Below are 19,025 nucleotides of genomic sequence, written 5' to 3' on the forward strand. Positions count from 1 at the left end.
AAATGCCATTATGTTACTACTGCATGTAAACAAAACTTTGATGTGAATAAAATGAACCATCAATACAACAAGCGAGAAAATAATAATGACTGAAGAGATGAGCTGCAAATAGCTGAAGGTCTGACAAGTGCGACCAGAAGGGCAAGCAGAATAAACACATCCTGGCTTTGAACCTTGATTTGTCATTAACCATGAAAGGACGGAAGCAGTCGTCAGGGGTCGTGCTGTCGCACTCGACCTCTCTGTGTCTGTCTGCAGCCTCACAGTTTAAAGCTCGGGGCTTCTTCTTTCACACCTGCTGCTGCTCGTCAGCTTCCTTATTGCCCAGGACACACACACACACACACACACACACACACCTGCTCCATGTGCTTTCACTGCTGCTCCTACCTGCTGAGTGAACAGCTGCCCACACGTGCTGTAAAGCAGCTACTTCCCATCAGCGCTGCTACCAAACGTCTGCGGGCAACTTTGCACCAAAACATGTTTGCGGTTGGTTTGCTTGAGCTTTTAGTTTTTGGAGTGGGGTCACTTGGAGCAGAGGCACTGATCGAGAGGGAAAAAAGGGAGGGCGGTTGTTCTGGTTTGCTGCTGTAGCTCTACCACAGGAGTTGCTTGACTATTAGAACAAGCAAAACAATAATTACATTTCTAAATGTGTATGTACATTTCCTCAATCATTGATAAAAATAAATCTAAAAGAAAGAAAAGATTACTAAAAATTTGTCTCCACACAATTGAGGTAATCTTTTTCTTGCTTAAAACAGCATGAATGTTGTATGGGAACAGGTTTGCTCTTTAAACTGTGACATATTTAGCAAACACTCAGCTCAAGTGACCAATGGGCCTTTTCCACTGTCTTCAATGCAGTCTCTGAGTCTCTGTATATTGTGTTCTTAATCTTTTTATCCATTTATATTTCATTGAATGTGCTGATGATAAATGTGTCTGTGTGTCTGCAAGGTTTGTATTGACTGCTTGCTTAATCAAAAACGTAGAGGAATCAAACCTCCAGCATCCACAGGATGTGATCAGATGAAATCACAATGACAAGACATTCCTTGAGTGAAGCTTGTGTGTGTGTTGTTTTTTTGCCTCCTCTTCTCCTTGACAATAAACACAAGACACACCTTAAAACTGCCACCGCCGCTCCGAAGGACTTTTTAAAAAACGCTCCCAGTCTGACTTGATGGGCCACCGTCCCTAAAACGTGGCTGTCAGGATTCGAGCCCGGCGTGGCTTTCCCTCAGTTTTGACACCTCAGCTCCGCCGTGTCACTTCCTCACTTGTCACGGTGAAAGCGCCAAACACCACCGCGCGTCATTTCGGAGGCGACGCGCACACAAGTCTCACCAGCCCGACGCCTGTCAAATTCAGCTCCATTTATCTAAAACACCTGCAAAAACTCTGGCAGGTGTAACACTTGTAATGCCGCCGCTGCCTTTTACCCTCACCTTTTAAAACTCCTCCTTCAGCGCGACGTGTTTGTGTTGCTGTGAAACTCTTTCCCTGCAAGTTTCCTCCTTGCACATGAGAAAAGACGTCAGAGTGCGAGAGTGGCGTCAAACATTAATCCCTCCAACAGGACAAGCGTTATGGAATCCCTCCGCCGGCCGAGGAAGACGCATTTTTGTATGAAATAAAGATTGACAACATAACAGCTCCCAAAAGGCAAACTAACTCAGTTGCCCTCTAGTGGTCTAGATTATAAATTCTTAATAAATTCCATCTTCCTGTGATGTCTTGACAGAAAACATTAACTGAAAAATCAAGGCAGAATATTTATACGCTTTTATGTTAGTTTGGAGGTTATTATCATATCATTGGTTATTTGATGTTGTAGAAACTGTGTCACAGCTACACTGCTACAATAGAACTGGTGGTAGTTGTGACCACAGTTTGCAGGGTCGCCTGCACGGGGGAGCCGATCCTCCTGCGACAAAAAGCAGCAAAAAAATGAACGCTTTCATAAAGTACACAACACTGAGAGGCTTTAAATCATTGTCGCAGCAATTCAGGGTTTCTCAGTCCAAAGGGGAGTTTAACAGTGCACAGCACAAGAGGCAACCTCAACCTTTCAATTACAGCCCATAATCATAACTCAGGGCCTCGGCTCCTATTTGTCCCTAATGCCGCGCTACACAAACGGACGCGTCCGCACATGTCAACAGATGGACCAGACGCTGCGGAGGGGGAGGAAGGGGAGGAAAATGACGAAGAAGAGGAGGAGGAGGAGGAAGTGGCTCTCACACATGTATGAATGTAAAGTTTTCCCTTTTCATCTCCAGCGTCTGCCGTGCCACTTCTCCACTGTGGCCCCGGGGGCCCGGATGCGTCTCTCTTTTAAGTCCTCCTTAATGATTTTAATGCGCTGCAACGGCAGGCAGAGGGGAGGGAGGCAGAGAAAAAAAAAAAACAACAAAAACAAAAACAGGAAACAGAGCCAAGAAAGGAGACGAAAAGAAAAGACCATCTTTCAAGACCTTTCCTCGTCATCCCCTTTTTTTTCCCTTTGTAATTTTGGTTTTCTCTCATGTTTGACATCAAAGATGTTAAAATTGTTTTCCCCGTTGTTGTGTACTCTGTAATTATTAATCTTCCTTGCAAGACAACTGCCTCTGGGGCAGAGACAGACACAAAAGACACCCCCCACTACCACCACCACCACCTCCACCACTACTCTCTCTCTCTCTCTCTCTCTCTCTTTCTCTCTCTCTCTCTCTCTCACCCTCTCTCTCTGGATCTGTGATGTTGAGCAAGAAAAGGACTGAGGAAAAAAATACCAAAAAGAACGCACAACACCGCCACCAAACTAAAAGTGTGAACTTTCAGGCTGGCAGATGTGAACTTTGAAAAGCAGAACAAGAGAAGCTAAAAAAGAGAAAGGGGAAAAAAAAGGAGGCTTTAAAGGAGCAGCTTGAATGTGATGGCGCACTGACTCGGCGCCGTAACGATGCGGCGCTCGCTCCGACACTCTTCCCGACACCTTGAACTGATTAGTCACCGATTGTGTGGATGTGGCAGGAGGGGGAGATGTCGCTCGGAGAGCCGGGCGGCTGATGCGCCTCTACACATGTTAATAATCTGCTGCTGCCGTGTGCAGGCGGGTCCAACGAAAGGCAGGAGAGGAGCGTCAGGGAAGACGCGGCAGGATGGAAGCGATCAGCAGCCGGGTTAGCAAGACAGCCGCGCTGGGAAAGAAAAAAAAGAGAGAGAATGAATCGAGGGAGGACGCAAAAGCCGTTTTCGGTTCGACTGCTCTGAGGTTCTGTAGAGTCGAAGAAAAGAAGCCGCCTCGTTGTTCACACAACACACAACAGGCGCTATAGACGCAAAAAAAGATGTGCTTCTGCTCAGATCCTCTGCATTTCTATGAGTCGAATAACTACAGATTCACACCACTGTGAATATGTAGTTCTTTGACACGGGAATTTCTGATTTTACACTCACACATTTTTGTGAAAACTACTATGAAAACAATAGTTTTTGTCATTGACAGTCTCCATAGACCTGTTACTGATCAATAACAACAGATGAGTTTCTGATTTCTTTGCATTTAATTGTAAGGGAAGCTAATGGACTAGCATGTCCTCTAACGATTGCGCGGACTTCTGATATGATGGACATTTTGGTTGTCTGACCCTGCAGGTCATCGCGCGACGGAAGTTGAGCAGCTCCCCAACATTCAGTGCCTTTTGATTTATTATTTTGCTGGCAACAAGTGACAAAGCACAGCGTCTCAAATACATTATGACTGACAGCAAGGAAAGGGAAGCTTTCAGGAAGCTAACGCTGGCAACCAAGGTCAGTCCGTGAGTCCACTCGCACCTGCACCTCTTGTTTTTGCGGGCTTTAGCTTCACTTAGCAGCGTTGCTATAAAGCTGTTTGAAAGTGTTCAAATTCTCTCTGTTGGTCCTGTGAGAAGCCAAGCAGACAGAGTGCAGGAGTAGACGGTGTCACTCACAGTTGAACTACACGTTGTTGATTGCAAATGACTGACTCCCACAGCACGAGTTGTAATTAAACTGTAAAATTTCTCAAATGTTTGCTCAGCCCGAGGGACGCGGATGCAGCACAAGTCTTTTTCTTTTTTAAATGTTCTTTGTGCAACCGACCAAACTCCTCCAGAGGAATCTGCAGGTCTTAAACTTTTACTTTCCCTCGAGCAAAAAGTGGGTTGAAGAGCCAAATTTAGAGTTAATTGCTGCATTTTGTTTGCTTTTCAGCTCCATTTTAAGACGGCTGACAGCACAAAAATGTGCAAAGCGGGGCAAAAGCATTGCCCCACAACTCGGCAGAGAATCAGCGCCCATGCATAATTAATGCAAGTTTATGGAATAATGTTACAAACATACATTTCACATTTCTTTTTTTCCCAGCAAATTTGTCTCATTAGGGAACACAGTCCTTAGCTGATGGAGTGGAGTGTCTGAAGGAATGACTTGGAAATTTGGAACTTGGAATTTTACTTTAAAAGTTGTTGTTTTCTGCATTTGGTAGATGGAAACACAATGTTTGAGAGTGAGTTTTAAATAACTTAGCAAAAAAATCAAAGGTGATGAAATACTTCAAACCGGGCGCTCTTTGTTGTCGACTTCAAAATAAGAAAAAAAAAAAAATCAATATCTGAAAAAGAGAAGAAAAGAAGAGAAATCAATAGGAAGCTGCCCCACAAGGCTGGACGGGTTGCGACATGAGGAGGTTGACAGTTTATATTTATTGGTACCGGAAGGTTTATTTCTGGGCCTCTTACCTCCGTGTGCCTGTGACTCACTTCTTCGCTTTGCACACCGTTCTTTAAAAGCTGAGGTTTCTTTCCCTCCCTCCGCTGAACGTTTCTCCGCGCCTTTCACAGTCGGCCGTCAGGAATTCGAGCCAAGCTGGGTTTTTTTTGTTTTTTTTTCACGTTGCTCGACTGCGCGTCGCGCTACGCAGGAGGAGGGGGAGGAGGAGGAGGAGAAGGCAGAGCTGACACGGTGGCTACACTGAGGTGCTGATAGTGAAATCCCATTAGCTGCCCTCCCACTGACGCCAAAGTGACATCAATGGGAAGTGCCAGAGCAGGTGGGTGGTCTGTCACTCTCGGCGCTCGGCTGGCAGGAAGAACCTGCCCGCGAACGCGCAGCTGTGAGAGCGCTAACACGTCGTCTCCCCGCTGTGGCGCTGTGCCTGTCACTGATAGTGTCTGTGTGTGTGTGTGTGTGTGTGTGTGTGTATAAATTCACATGTACGTGTGTGTGTGTGTGTGTGTGTGCAGAGGTATCGTGGCGGCAGCAGTGGTGGTGGTGGTGGCTGAGGTTGCATGTTTGAACACAAAGGCCACAATTTAATACGAGGGGCGATGATAGGGAGCAGAAATAAAAAATTAACTTTCAATCAGACGACAGATAGAAAATATGAAAAAAGAGTCGCAGGAGTCAGTAACAGACAGCTGGAGAGAAAAAAAACGCCAAGCTCCGACGTGGCCACCAATTTAAAGCTGGTTTCTGGTCAAGGAGGGGGAGGGAGGCTGCACTGGATGCCCAAATTAGAGAGGTCCCGGCTGGATCTCAGGAAGAAACCCTGTTATCCCCAGCGTGCCGGTATTCCAGGGAGGCCGGGAGAGATCCGGGGGACCAGACGAGTTGGGAGGGCCAGGGCTTCGCGGCGGATTTTCCGAAACCTCTGAAGAAACCGCGAGACACTCGGGAGTGCGAGGCCCCGCCGGAGGCCATCGATCACAGCCGAGGGCCGGAGCTGCGGTGTGTGTGTGTGTGTGTGGGGGGGGGGGGGGGGTCTGCAGTCACATGTAATTGCTGCCTACTGAGATGAATACATCACTGCTGCTGCTGCTGCCCGCCCTCGTGACGCTTCCTAATCTGTGATCTGCAGATTCCAGCAGAGGCGCCGTCGCACTCATCACTCTCCTCTGGAGGAACCTGCCCTGTTCAATTCAACAGGTACAGTTTTTTTTCTTTTTATACGTCCATAAAGAATCAGAACAGACGTGCGAACACATTAGGCCGCGGTGCATAAAATAAAAAAGAGTGCCGCCTCCTATCGCATGAGCGTTAAGCGTGATGCCAGGCGGCATATGGAGTCATATTAGATCTGGTGGAATTTGTTGATTTGAGCGTTTGTGGAGATTTGTCTCCTGGCGTCTCATCCAGATGGTGCGACTTGCAGAAGGGAAATCGGATGAAAAGTGTTGAAGGATTTTTCTTTTTTTTCTTTTCCTTTTTTTTTTTTTTTAAAAAAAGGAGCCAGACAGCTTTAGCACATCAAGGGGAAAAAAGGAATGATATATATATATATATATATGTATTAAAAAAAACAAAACAAAACAAAAAAAACACTCACATTTATCAGCATCAAAACAAGCTTTCTCTGCCGCCCCTGGAGACCGACGGACGGCCGCTGTCGGCTCCTTAGGCTCGGGCTTCAAGGCGCAAATCCAGGCGCATACATTAGCCAGACGACAGTCGGGACTATAAACGCGAATGCAGAACAAAAAAAAACAACTTTCCCGCCCGACAGTGAGGGAGGGGTCATGGAGGTCGGCTGGAGATGCGACGTGAGGAGACAGCTCGCCGCGCGAACCAAGCGTCAGATGAACGTCGGTAACGAGCCAAATCGTCTTCCTCTTGTTTACAGTCGCGGGGCCTCACAACCAGGGGGAGGGGGCGGGGGACTGGTGATGGCGTTGGGTGGAAGGGGGGGTGGGGTGAGGAGGTGTTTTTTTTTTTTTCTTTTTGGTTGGGGTGCAGGGCTTATGTTATCTGTTCAGCTTTGCCTGTCCAGTGCATTAGCGAGTCCTGCGTCGCTCATTTCATGGCGGCTGTACTGGAACAGATTACCACCAGCTGGAAAAGAGGGGGGGGTGGGGGGGGGGGTGAGCGGGGTGGGGGGGGGGTCGGAGTGGGAGGTGGGTTTGTGGGGGGTGGTGGCTGTTTTCTTCAGCCCAGGATTGTATTCAGAGGATGAGCGGCAGGGTGTGCAGCTCCAAATCCCCCCTGATTATGCACGGCCTTACAATCGCTCGGCCGTTATTACATTATAGATGTTATTTATTTACTCTGAAATTCAGCAGGTTCCTCTAGCCACACGCACACACACACACCCACACGCACACACACACACACACACACACACACACACACACACACACACTTCCTCTGCTTCAGCTGTTTTTGTGCAAACAACTTTCCATCTGAATAAGCTGTATTACTATTCTTTATAGGCCAAATACACTCAGACGACACCATTGAGTCTATCTAGTATATGTGTGCATATATCTGTGCGTGTGTCTGTGTATGCGATGTTGAGCATTCAGAGCCGCCAGTCTGCAGACCTAACCAGTGGTCATATGAGTTCCTGTTGCCTTCCTGTGGTCTCCAACCAGTCTGCCTATTCTGACCTCTGACCCCTGACACCAACAAGGCATTTACCTCCACACAACTGCTGGTTATTCTCTGCTGTTGGGATCGTTCTCTGTAAACCCTGGAGACGGTTGCGGTGTGGTGAAAGTCCCAGTAGATCAGCAGCAGTTTGTGGGACACAGACGCCCTGTGATTGGCTGACAAGCTATCTTGTGTCAGCAAGCAATTGGACGTTGTGCCTAATAAAGCGGCTGCTTGATCCCTCCAGCCCACGTCACCTGTCGCCCACAGTCCGCCAGGACGCACAATTCAAAGGTGACCTCCGAGTGGCGGCACACGGCGCTCCGTTGTGCATTTTAGTGGCCCAAAGGTTTACGGCCGCGAGGTGGGGTCACATGGTCGGCTCAGGGGGAAGCCATTTTTGTGGCCTCCTCCGCCTGCATCTGTCGATCCCTGCGGACACTTCCTGGCTCCTGCGTTGTGTGAAAGATGAGACGACAGCGGACCACCGGCGGTGAGGATCGGGATGCCTGCGCTCACCGTGGGAGGCGGGACGCAACAACTGGAGTCATCTGGTGGCCTAAACTTGGCCCGAGGTGCTAATACAGTTGTTTGGTCGTGACCTTTCGCCGTGCACGCGCTCCCATCAGGCGGGCCGTCCCACATCTCACCAGGCTTAACATGCGCATGAGGCAAAGGGCACATGTGCGGCAGTCTCGGTCGCCCTCGGCATCCAGTGAAGGATTCACCTCAAAACTGATTGTGACATGTGAGTCTTAACTCACATGTCACAATCAGGGGTGCTATTTGATTTGGGATAGTGTTCCATTTTATTTCAAACAGGTTTCTAACAAAGCAACATATTAGTAGCATCCTCCCTTGGTGGATTCATCTTCTCGTCAATTGAGCAGCTCTTACAGATGTCAGGGATTTGTAAAGGCACACATTGTAAACTACGTTGACCAATGTTTCCTCTCCACGAGTGGCAATGCGCCGTCTGTGAATATAAAAGCCAATTATCATGCCAATGAAAACACAACACGTTTATTTTAGTGACTTATTTTATTACATGCCAATATACCCGGAACTGTAAACAAATTATCGCACTCAGCCGACTTCACTTCAGTTTATTCAGAGCGAACAAGGCGTTTCCTGTGTCGCAGCTTCAGCTTCGCTCAGTTATGTCCTGAGCACTCTCAGGTGTGATTAATCTACCTTCAAGTCACATGATCAATTTTCACGTCTCGATTTTACAATGCATGTCATATTTACATAGAGCAATATCACTATCCATTAAGGAAGCAAACAAGAATCGCAATAGATTTTTTTTCCAGGTATAGAAAAATGTGATTAACCATCATATTTCCCTCCTTCGCAGACTATGTGCAAAAATTCAAATACCAACACATCCCTTTAAATGTCATACAGTGGCCCTTAAAACAGTACTTACAGACTTGGACTTGTGCAGACTTAGCACGTTATTTTTTCACCATATTGAATCTTGAATGTGTCATTTTCCTATATTGTACTGTTACAGTTATCGCATTGTGTGTTTAGTGCAAGTTGTGTAGCTGTCGAAAATGACTTGGCGTGGGAACTCAGAGGGTTTCTTTTTTTGTTGCGACCAATGTTCATCAACAACAGAATAACTGTGGGGCATTTATTGATGGCGAGGAACTGGAACCAGAAGTGCTCTCTATGGTGATGGCTCAAAGGGGTTCTCAGTTTGTTGGCCGATCCCCACCAGCTCGCCTCAACTGTTTTGCATCCAGACATTCAAAAATACAGGACACATTGTCACCGCATGACTGCCCTCCATGCGCTCCAGTTCCAAATTGACTCCACATGAGAGGATTTTTCCGTGACGGAGAGAAAAGGCTCATTCTGCTTCAACCTGGAGGTGCACAACTGGCAGGTAGATTTCTTTCTTTCTTTCTCTTTTTTTCTTCCTCCTCCTCCAGCTGAAGTGAATGAATTTGTTATTATGTAGGTTGAGGGAGGTCAGCCCGCTTTCATTGCAACGCTGAGCTCCTTTAATGACATCCAGCCTGCGTCTCACATGCGAGCGAAGGCTGCGAGATGTGAAAATATGGTCGGCCAACGCACACATGGATTAACCTCAAACACCCCTCCATATTAGCTGAGAGCGCTTTCTGACGTGATCACACAGGCTTCAAACGTTTCATCATGTTTCATATTGTCTCGAGCTTCATTGTTGAAGATGACCAGCCAAGGCTGATCCCCTCGGAACACTGATAACAGACGGAGATGTTTCTGCTTTTCTGCTCCAGGCTGCTGATTCACTGGATGTGACGGAGGAGCGTTGCCTGAATTTAGGCCCTCAATCATTTGCATACAGAAGGGATTAAAAAATAGGCTGTTGGGCCTGGTAGAGGTTCAGACAATGCAGTTAGTTAGTAGTTAGTAGTTTACACAGAATCAAAATTTATGATACAATACCATATGATACACTTTGTTGTTGTTGTTTTTTTTTTTACTGAACCTATGGAGAAATTTGGCTTGGCCTCCTGTATACATTTCCTGCTTCCACAGAAGAACTAAAGCGCTACATTGACGCTATATAAAAATGCATTGCATACAAAGTCGATGCGTTAAAACGTGCACAAGACAAAAAGATTTAAAATCCATCTTTACCTTTAGTACCATTTACTATGTATGCCCTGCTGAAAAAGCCACAGTGAGATTGTCCAGTGTACATAACTCTTCTAGAGATTCAAGGAAAGATTTTGATTGGCATGTATTCACGCAAAAAAAAAAACAATAACAACAAATGAAGAACAAGAAATTTGTCTCGTTATTATAACATGACTGCAGCTCATGTGGCCATTTTTATTGAATTATTTATTTTTAATAATCACCAGAACTTCCATCAACATAGTGGTAAATGATGCGTGTATTTGTGTGAATGACCCCTTTAAGGGTGAGTAGGGAAAGCGACAGCATCAAGTGCAGCTTGCGAAGAAGATTTCTCCGGCGCTTCTGTTCCCTGCTCACTGCCCTCGTCGGGAAGGAAGGGAACTTGGTAGGATATGAGAATGATTACAGGCTGGATTGTGTTTAGCGGCATAATAAGCCTCACATTTCCTCAGCGTTCAGCTTCGATTCTGCGGTTTGGTCCCGGTTTCGATGCTGCCGCGGGGTTCTGTGATGATTCTCCGTGGGGTTTTTGCAGCGGAAGGAAACAGTAAAGCCATTCGATTCAGTGTTGCTGTAAAAATATCCTTTAACAGAGCTATAGAATCTCTTTAAGCGTGCGTCTATGTGTGTGTGTGTGTGTGCGTGTGTGTGTGTGTGTGTGTGTGCCATGCAACGCTGAAAATTAATCCCCCTCACCCCCGCCCCCAAGGCTGTCCTATCAGTCACTGTCATTTTCCATCTGTCCGCCTTTCTAACAACAACGACGACTCTGCTTCTCGTTTCAGATGACAAAGCCTTAAAGAAAAGGAAGTGTCCTTATCTAAAGTCAGTGAGGGGAAAAAAGGGGATTTTAACCTGAGGAGCCGCAAGCCAAAAAAGTCAGAGATGCTTCAGCTGTTTTTTCTTCTCTCTCTCTCTCTCTCTCTCTCTCTCTCTCTCTCTCTCTTTCGCCTCTGTTCTCCCTCTGTTCGTCCCTTCCCCGGAGTTCCCGGGGCGAGCGCTCAGTGGGTTGCATATTTGTGTTGCTGTGTGCCCACTTTATACTGCCCCCCCCCCTAACCCCCAGCCCCCCCGCTGAGCGGGGCTAGGCAGCGTGGAGCGAAAAGGCCACGCTGGAATGCCTATAATGCGCTGTGGAAACTGTGACTGCTTTTGATTTAAACGCTTTCAGATGCGCCTCTCGTTGCGCGGTCAGAAACAGCTGGCCGCCGCCGTTATTGATACGCAAAGGTAAAAAAAAATAAAAAGAGAGTGGAGGACGCAGCGCCGCGGGCTTGATGCCGGGGCGGGATCCCGCAGAAACATGTCCCCCCACCCCGCCACCCACCCACCCAACCCCCTCCTCCCCTACATCCGCGCCTATCGTGTTTTGTTATGCAGATGTCGTGTTTGAAGTAGATTAGCGCGATAGCGAGGAGCGCGGGAAGGGAGCCCCCAGCTCGCAGACGCTCAACACGCTCAACCGATGAGCATCACGGTATCGAAAAATTACAGCCGAGCTTTTTGAGCTTCGACAATGAGCATTGGCCGACGTGCCGCTGATTTCCTTTCAAGGCGTTTTCTTTGAAAAAGAAAAATCTTCTGAAAGACTGCAGATTGCTCTTGATTAAACGGCTCCTCCACAGAACTCCCAGAGGACCGGAATCACATAATGGCATCTTAAGCAGAGCGCTACACCGCGCTCGGAGCACTCGGGGACAAAGTTAGAAGACGCAAGAAGAAGTTTTTGAGCAGCGCGAAATAAACTTCTTGAAAAAGGAAGACGTTGAAAACAAGGGAGGAAAGAACAGCTGTGAAGTTTCGTCTTTCGGGGGGGATTTAGAACTCTTGGTCCCCATGATGATCAGTTTTTCCTTACGGGTCCTTTGGCTTGTCCGTGGTTGGACGAGCTCGACGTGAGCGCCGCGACTCGGAGCACGTACCGGGCAGATTTGCGGGGCAACATATCGCGCCGCCGCAGGCGGAACAGCTTAACAAAAATGTAGTTCCGCGCGTTCACCTTTGATGATCGTCCGTCACGCGCTGCTGGGTCGCAGTCGATTTCAGCTCCCGGGTGAGCCGACGGCACCGGGCCACAAGGAGAGGTCGAGTTCAGAGTCACCTGCAGCACCGAGAGAGAGTTTTTTCTTTCTTTCATTTACCGAGACGTCCTTTAATGTTGGCGAGACATCTCGACACAAAGAAGGAATGCAAACTTTTGTGAAGCTATATTCGTCCTCACATGAAAGGCCGCATGTACGAGATCTGAGGTCCAAGGATGAAGAAAGCACCAAAAAAAAAATGTTGTCCCTGGCAGCTCTTGAAGTTACTTCCCAAGTTTTGTTTTGTTCTAAAGATACATGTGTTTAATTTTGGAAACGGCTCAGATGATTGTTTATTAGTGCGTCTCTCTGTTTGGGACCTTTTGCGGTTTAATGTGCAGCTTTGATCCGCGGTGCATCAGTTGTCCACACACAGCGTTCACAGGGCGCCTCGGCAGCGACGTCAGCCTGGTCTCCGACTGCTGCCACTTCACTGCTCTACTTTCAGGTAATGGGTCCAGTGACTTTATTGCTCACGTTGCTGATTTAGTGATGATCCTTTTGTCAGTTTTGTCGTAGATTGAAAAATGAAAAAAGAAAAGCGGAAGGAATTTGTCAAACGCTGTATTTTTTCCAAAGAGTGCAGTGTTTCATTATTAGTTACCCTAATATACTAATATAACCTGTATATGCTGCTGTAACAATGCAAATTTCCCAATATGGGATAAATAAAGGCATTCTTATTCTTCTCATTCTTAAAGATCTTGAGAAGACAACATGTTTAGCCCTCTGTTAACAGCCTCCTGTACAAAAAAATAACATTTTAGATTCCCGCTAAATGAAGTGATACCTCTTTGGACCTTTCACAACTTTCTGTAATGTGGTGCAAGCAAGAGAGTTGAGAAGGATGAATCTTTCTCATTTCTGTGGAGCGACCTAATGCAGATTCTGATTCTTTCAATGGAATAATTCCACACACAAAAAAGTGCCCATTTATCGCCAATATTTTTGAACACAGCCCAAGGAGCAATACACTTAATGTATTTATAACAGGACTGACTCATTTGGTCAGTTGGAATTCTGAATTATAAAATAATCCTTGTGTTAGAAGTTGCTTGCCTACAAACATTCATTTTTGTTTTTTTCTTTTTTCTTTTTTAGTTAAATCATCCATAAATGAGGACAACATGAGACTGGAACTCGCGGCAGATCTGACAGCGTTGGTAGAAATTGGAAGGAAAAGGTTTGAAGCCATCCGCCAAAACAAACCCCTAAAAAAAGGCAAAAAAAAAAAAAGAAATCCCATTTTGTTGTCATTTTTGCTCAACTGTCGAGTTGTGTTTCCTTTCTAGTCTGCATGGAGTCATTTCAAACTGTTTCCCTTTCTTTTTTTCTGTCTTGCCCACAAAAGTAATTTAGCAGTCCTTCATGAGGAGGAACTATTGTTAGGTTCCAAACGCTGTCAGAGAGTGTTGGTGCACTAACACCCGCCGACATGCACACACACACACACACACACACATAGAGCAGCCTCCCTCGCCTCTACCTGCAGACTGTGCCGGGCGGAGATAAGGCTGCATCAAATGCGCAACGCAGTATTGATTTCCATGCCAACCAATCTCACCCAATCAAAAAAGGTCACGCTGTGCAGAAATCAAAAAAAGAGGCCTTCTTTGTTTCAGAATTGCATGCTGGGTAGCCTTCAGGCGGACAGCCTCGACAAGCGAGACGGTTTGAAGCGTTTGCGTTTTTCATCTGCGGCTAACCACCTCGTGCAGCAAGCGCACAAAAAAAAAAATTGGAAAACAATATTGATATCTGACCACTGTAATGGCTCAGATAGCAGTGTGTGGAAAAAGAAAAAACAAAAAAAAGGCAGTTTCTTTGTCTGTGAAAAAAGAAATCCGGTGCACACTCCTCACGCATGTCGAACAGCTCCAGCCATTAGCCACGGCCCGGCGCTGGTTGCGAGTCTGATTCTGTGAACGGCACGCCGGCCGCAGCCTTTGTCCGCCTCGGCGGGGTCAGTCAGACGCGATAAACAAGGCAACGGCTGGAATCTTGGTGGGGCTGGTGGGTGGATTTCGCTGCCTTCCTATGGCTCGGTGCGGTGCCGGTCAAGACGGGGGGCTCTGGGAGGCGTTTTTGATGTGTTTGTGTTGTTCCGTGCTGAGTTCAGGGTCACCCCTACACGCATTAATGAGCTGTTGCGCCGTTTGATGTTGGCCTTCAAATCTCCTTTGGCGCTCTGGCCCCGGTGTCCACCCCGCTATCCTGCCTCTTTTCTCACACACACACACACACGCAATCGGCATCACACGCGCAGGCGGACGCTCGCTCATTTACATTGCCAGCAGGAAGCGCGATGCCTTGCTCTCCCACCGCGCTCCGTCGATGATGAAATGAGGAGGGGAGAAAAAAAAATGTGTATGTTTGTTGTTGTTGTCGTCGCTGAGATGGTGCTGAAAAAGGTGCGGACGGGTTCGTGCTGCAGACGTGCTTCAGACGTATCGACAGGGACGGCGGCGACTGACAACAGCAACAGGAATTTATTTGTTTTCTGCCCTTTCTCTTCACGGTATACAATTTTTTTTTTGGGACGAAAACGCAGCAAAAAAACATGCACGCAAAGCAACCCGTGTTGCCGCTCGGGCCCTCCAAACGCACAATCGCTCTCCTCCTCGGCGAGCTCCTCTCCTCTCCTTTTCCACGGTATGCTAATTTCCTGTGATGATCAGAGGGACGCGGGGATAAAAGTGCTGCGCTTTAAGCACTTTGTAGTTTTTTACATTGTTGCCATAGTAACTCGAAAAACTGGAGGCCGAATCAATGTGGCTTCGCTCATTTGCATGGAGGAACGGCGAGCACAAACAGAGGCACAGGGGGGGAGACAGAGGGATGAGTGAGGAGGAGGAGGAGGAGGAGGAGGAGGAGGAGGAGAAAGAGGCGTCCTGGCCCACGCTGCTCTCCGCCCTCCCGCCGGTACCGGCGAGTTTAACAAGAACAACATTTATGCGCGGCCAACAATTCCTCTGCAACGGGCCCCTTATTAAAGCGAGCTGGCGAGGAAGAAACAGACGTCACACTTTCTGCTCTTTGAGAGCGTTCAGGCGGCCGCCACCGCGCACGCCGCCGCGCTCGCTCGCTCTGTCCACTTAATATGCACCCCGCACGCCGCTCACTCGCACTTTGAAGCCGCTCGCAGGGCTACCGAGCTGTGATTATCCTGCACCACCAACCTCACCACCGCACCCCCCCCCCCGCAAACCTTTCTCTCTCCCTCTGAACCGGGCCGAGCTGCTGCGGCTCCTCCAGCTAGCCGCGGCGGCCCATTCTGATCCTGCGCCGCGAATGCTCAATTAGCCGTTAATTAGCTCGGGCTCCTCCGCGCGCCGCTCCCGCTATCTCGCCATTTATCAGCATCCCAGACCGGGCAGCTGTTAACGAGCACCGTAATGTATTCAGCCCAATCTGTCTCTCTCTCGCTTTCCGTGCTGCGTCAACGTCCAAGCGCCACTCTAGCGATTCTCGAGGAAGCCGTTGGACGAGTGGCGGCATCTGCAGGTAGCCCGGCCTGCCAGACAGACACAACCAGCCTCTTCGACACTTTTAATTAGCGGCGTCGGACAACAGACGGCCTTACGGCTCAGCGGAAGGATTCGGCAACGGCGCTCGACTCGATCACAACGGAGAGAAGAAGCAGACGGATGTTGGGGGTTAGGAGGTCAGGAGGTTGTGGTTGACAATTGGAGGTTTTGGCCAGTTTGGGGGGATTTGAGACAGAGACGATGAATCAGATTTGGCTTGATTTATGATTTTTAGATTGGTAAAAGCTTAACATACTGCACATAAATACGTTAATAAAAGTGTATATAATACAATTGCAATAAAAGTCATCTGGCTTTCTTACATAGAGCAATAAGGGTCCTGCTCCTACTTAGCTGCCATCTTGCGCCACCATTTTTTTTTTAAGGAAGCCCATCTAACAGTGCCCTAAATACAACACGCACTGTCAGGCGGGCTTCCCTAAATACCAAACATCCTTAAAAGTTTTGCACACGGGACCTTTAATGTTTAATTTATTTAGGTAGATATTTAAATTAAAAAAGAGAGTCCTGTGGCTCAACATAAGCAGGGATCACCAACGCACTCACGGCCTCGGGCAACAGCCAGGGGTTAAGTCCGTTCAAAGAGGAGAGTTTAAGCAGGTTTGGCTGCATCCCCAGGAAATTTGGTGTTTGTAAGGCTGGGGGTTGTAATTACCTCCCAGCAGCCCTCTGATTCCACTTAGCAGTATGCTTAATCTTTATTGGCCTTCATAATGCGTGGCAGCCATTAGTCACCTCACGTCGGCTGTTTGGTATGGTATTTTTTTTCCCTTCTCTTTTTTCCAAAACAAAGGAGATGGGAATTCTTAGCGGCAGTGAGAGAATTTCAGCCATCCTCCGAAGGAATCGGTGGGAATCTGTTCGAGGTCGAGTCAGTCTGAAAGGTTTCTGGAACAGAGGACGCAGATGAAAGCCAGGCCCCTCTTGCCGTACCTCACACAAGGGGCCAAATTAGGGATGACGTCTTCATTGTTTGCTGCGGGCAAACAGATTAGCTCCAAATGAGTCCCTGGCATCGGCGATGGTCGGGCCCGGGTCCACGTGGTAGCCTGGTGTGATATCTCTCAGGAAGAAGCCGAGTAAACACAGTGTAAACACTGACATCATGCGTGGGAACCTGTCGAGTGTGACATCAGCGGGGGGGACAGGGGGACGATGGGGGGGGGTTAGTGTCGTTTCGTCTTTGGGATCTGGTTGTATTGTTAATTTAAAAAAAAGTTTCGTAAGACAATGAGGTGGCATTAAAGACAAAGGCTTGGCTGAATTCTGAACAGCATGCAGTGTTTCCACTGCAGTAAGCAACCAGACATTGTATTATATACTAAAACTACAATTATACATCCGTAGCTACAATTTGGCTTCCACAATCTGCCTCTTTCTGCAGGCGACAGTGAATGGAAACTGTTACTTAAGCCCCAATTCCACTGGCCAAAAAACGTGGTGATGTCCCGCTACTAATCGGCATTTGGTGGCGGTGGAATCTGCTCACCGAGCCACGCTGTTCCGCGACAAAACGGGTCAAACAACCCAGCAAGCGACCCGGGTAATAATCGGCTCCGATCGGCTCTGCACCGAATGGCTTGCGATGGAATCTGTACACCCGGGACAACACCACCTTTTTTACCTGCCGCACAGGATGACGTTGAGCGTAACGTGCGCTAAATCATAATATCGCGCCAGTCGTGGCGTATATCAAGCACTGATGCAACAGTTTTCCATCACGTTCCATCAGCGCTCGATAATTGTTCATTGTCCTCTCACTTCCAAGTCTGGCGTGAACGACGTCATCGTTCCACTACAGCCGAAAGTGGCCAACAACTGAGAACACTGGCCAATCTCAGCGCGATGACGTCAGCATACACGCAGCGGTGAAAGCAGAGGGGGTGCAGCTTGCCGGCGGGGGGGTTTGGTGCGTGGACACGGGACTCAATGCTGATCGCTTCCGCGACGTCCCGCCTCCAAAAACATGGTGTCATCCCGCTAATTTTAGTGGAACAGAGGCTTTAGGTATTAAATTGTGCCATAATGTATTAAGCTCATGTCATTAACCACAAACACTTACATGAAATAACTGCTTGACAAATATACAATATACATTGTGCTGGTTGCATTTTACAAAGCCAGTTTGGTTCATATTGGTCCATTTTATGATGCTTCAGCTGAGTTTGTTTTTGTTTTCTGGTACTTTCTGGTAAGTTTCTCATGTCTCTACTTTTTGTCTGTTGATTTGGCTTTGGCTTCTTTTTGGTGACACCGTAACTATGTCCTCTAAAATAAAGGTTGAACCAGTGGTGTTGTCTAGTTTATTCTGGTTGGTATACTCTGATCCACCATAGCTTCGTACACATCCGTCCAATCGCAGCTACTTCAAAACACAACAAAACAAGAACCACCATGCTCAGTAATGCAGCCACATATAAGTGAGATCATGAAAGACAGATTCGATATTTTGTAAATGTAAATGTGTTGTGGAAAAGGGAAAGTGAACATTGTGTCAAAAAAAAAAAACATACTGATCCGCATCTTTGTGCATTTTTGAGTGGTTGTACAGTAATTCAGAACCTTTTCTAGTGGTTATACAGCATATACCACGTATATCACGTAGACTACACTACTGGGTTGAATGGATAGTCACTGCTGTAAAGTGCAAAAAAAAAAAGAAAAAAGGACTGTCATCGGTTTTGTCAATCAACCCTTAATGTTATTTTCTCTCCCTGTGGGCTGCAATGACCACAATCAATTGGTAAGAAGTCATTAAAGAGCTCAAAATGAAATGTGGGAGGTGGTGGTAGTGGGAGGGGGGTGCAGACAAGAGGGCAGGTGTGCAAGCAAGTACCGACACACACACACACACACACACACACACACGCACACACACTCACTCACTCACTGCTAGGTTACAACTTAATTGACGACGCACCCCTGGACACTGACCAGGTGTTGCCTTCATGCTGCTCACATACCTGCCTCCTCTCAGCCACCTGACTGGGGAGAATAAAAGCCTTAATTAATTTGGGCTGCCGCTTCCCTTTTTAAAAGCAGCCACCGCTGCCTTTGATCTGTTTGCACTGCATTTGATCTTTAGTGGGGCCGTTAACAGCAGCGCTGAATTACACCCTTGGCCCCAGACGAAGTCCGTCCTAATTACCGTCCCCTCTACTTAACCAAAGGCCTGAGGCCTCGGGCCCGACCGGTGCGCCTTGTTCAACCCACACACACACACACACACACACACACACACACCTCAGAGCTGAGCAATGACTAGGACCACTTGAAAAACACACCTGACAGAACACGACTGTCTGATGTCTTCATTTCAGCTTGCTACTGGAAAATGGATGGTTTCGGGTGATAAAAGGTTTGGTTTTAACCTTTTTTT

General features: G+C 47.5%; 1 protein-coding gene across 1 annotated transcript in view; it reads left to right on the top strand.

The window, feature by feature from the left end:
* cunh17orf67 (chromosome unknown C17orf67 homolog) overlaps positions 1-18,316 on the top strand; it is a 291,697-nt gene extending 273,381 nt beyond the window's left edge. The window contains exon 5 of the mRNA XM_076036287.1: positions 18,307-18,316. The gene's annotated coding sequence lies outside the window, so the exon portion shown is untranslated. The remainder of the gene's footprint in view (positions 1-18,306) is intronic.
* The last annotated feature ends 709 nt before the right edge of the window (positions 18,317-19,025 follow it).

The sequence above is a fragment of the Nelusetta ayraudi genome, unplaced genomic scaffold (assembly GCF_046127955.1).
Source record: "Nelusetta ayraudi isolate G7.1 ecotype Tasmania unplaced genomic scaffold, CSIRO-AGI_Nayr_v1 ptg000004l, whole genome shotgun sequence".
NCBI lineage: Eukaryota > Metazoa > Chordata > Actinopteri > Tetraodontiformes > Monacanthidae > Nelusetta > Nelusetta ayraudi.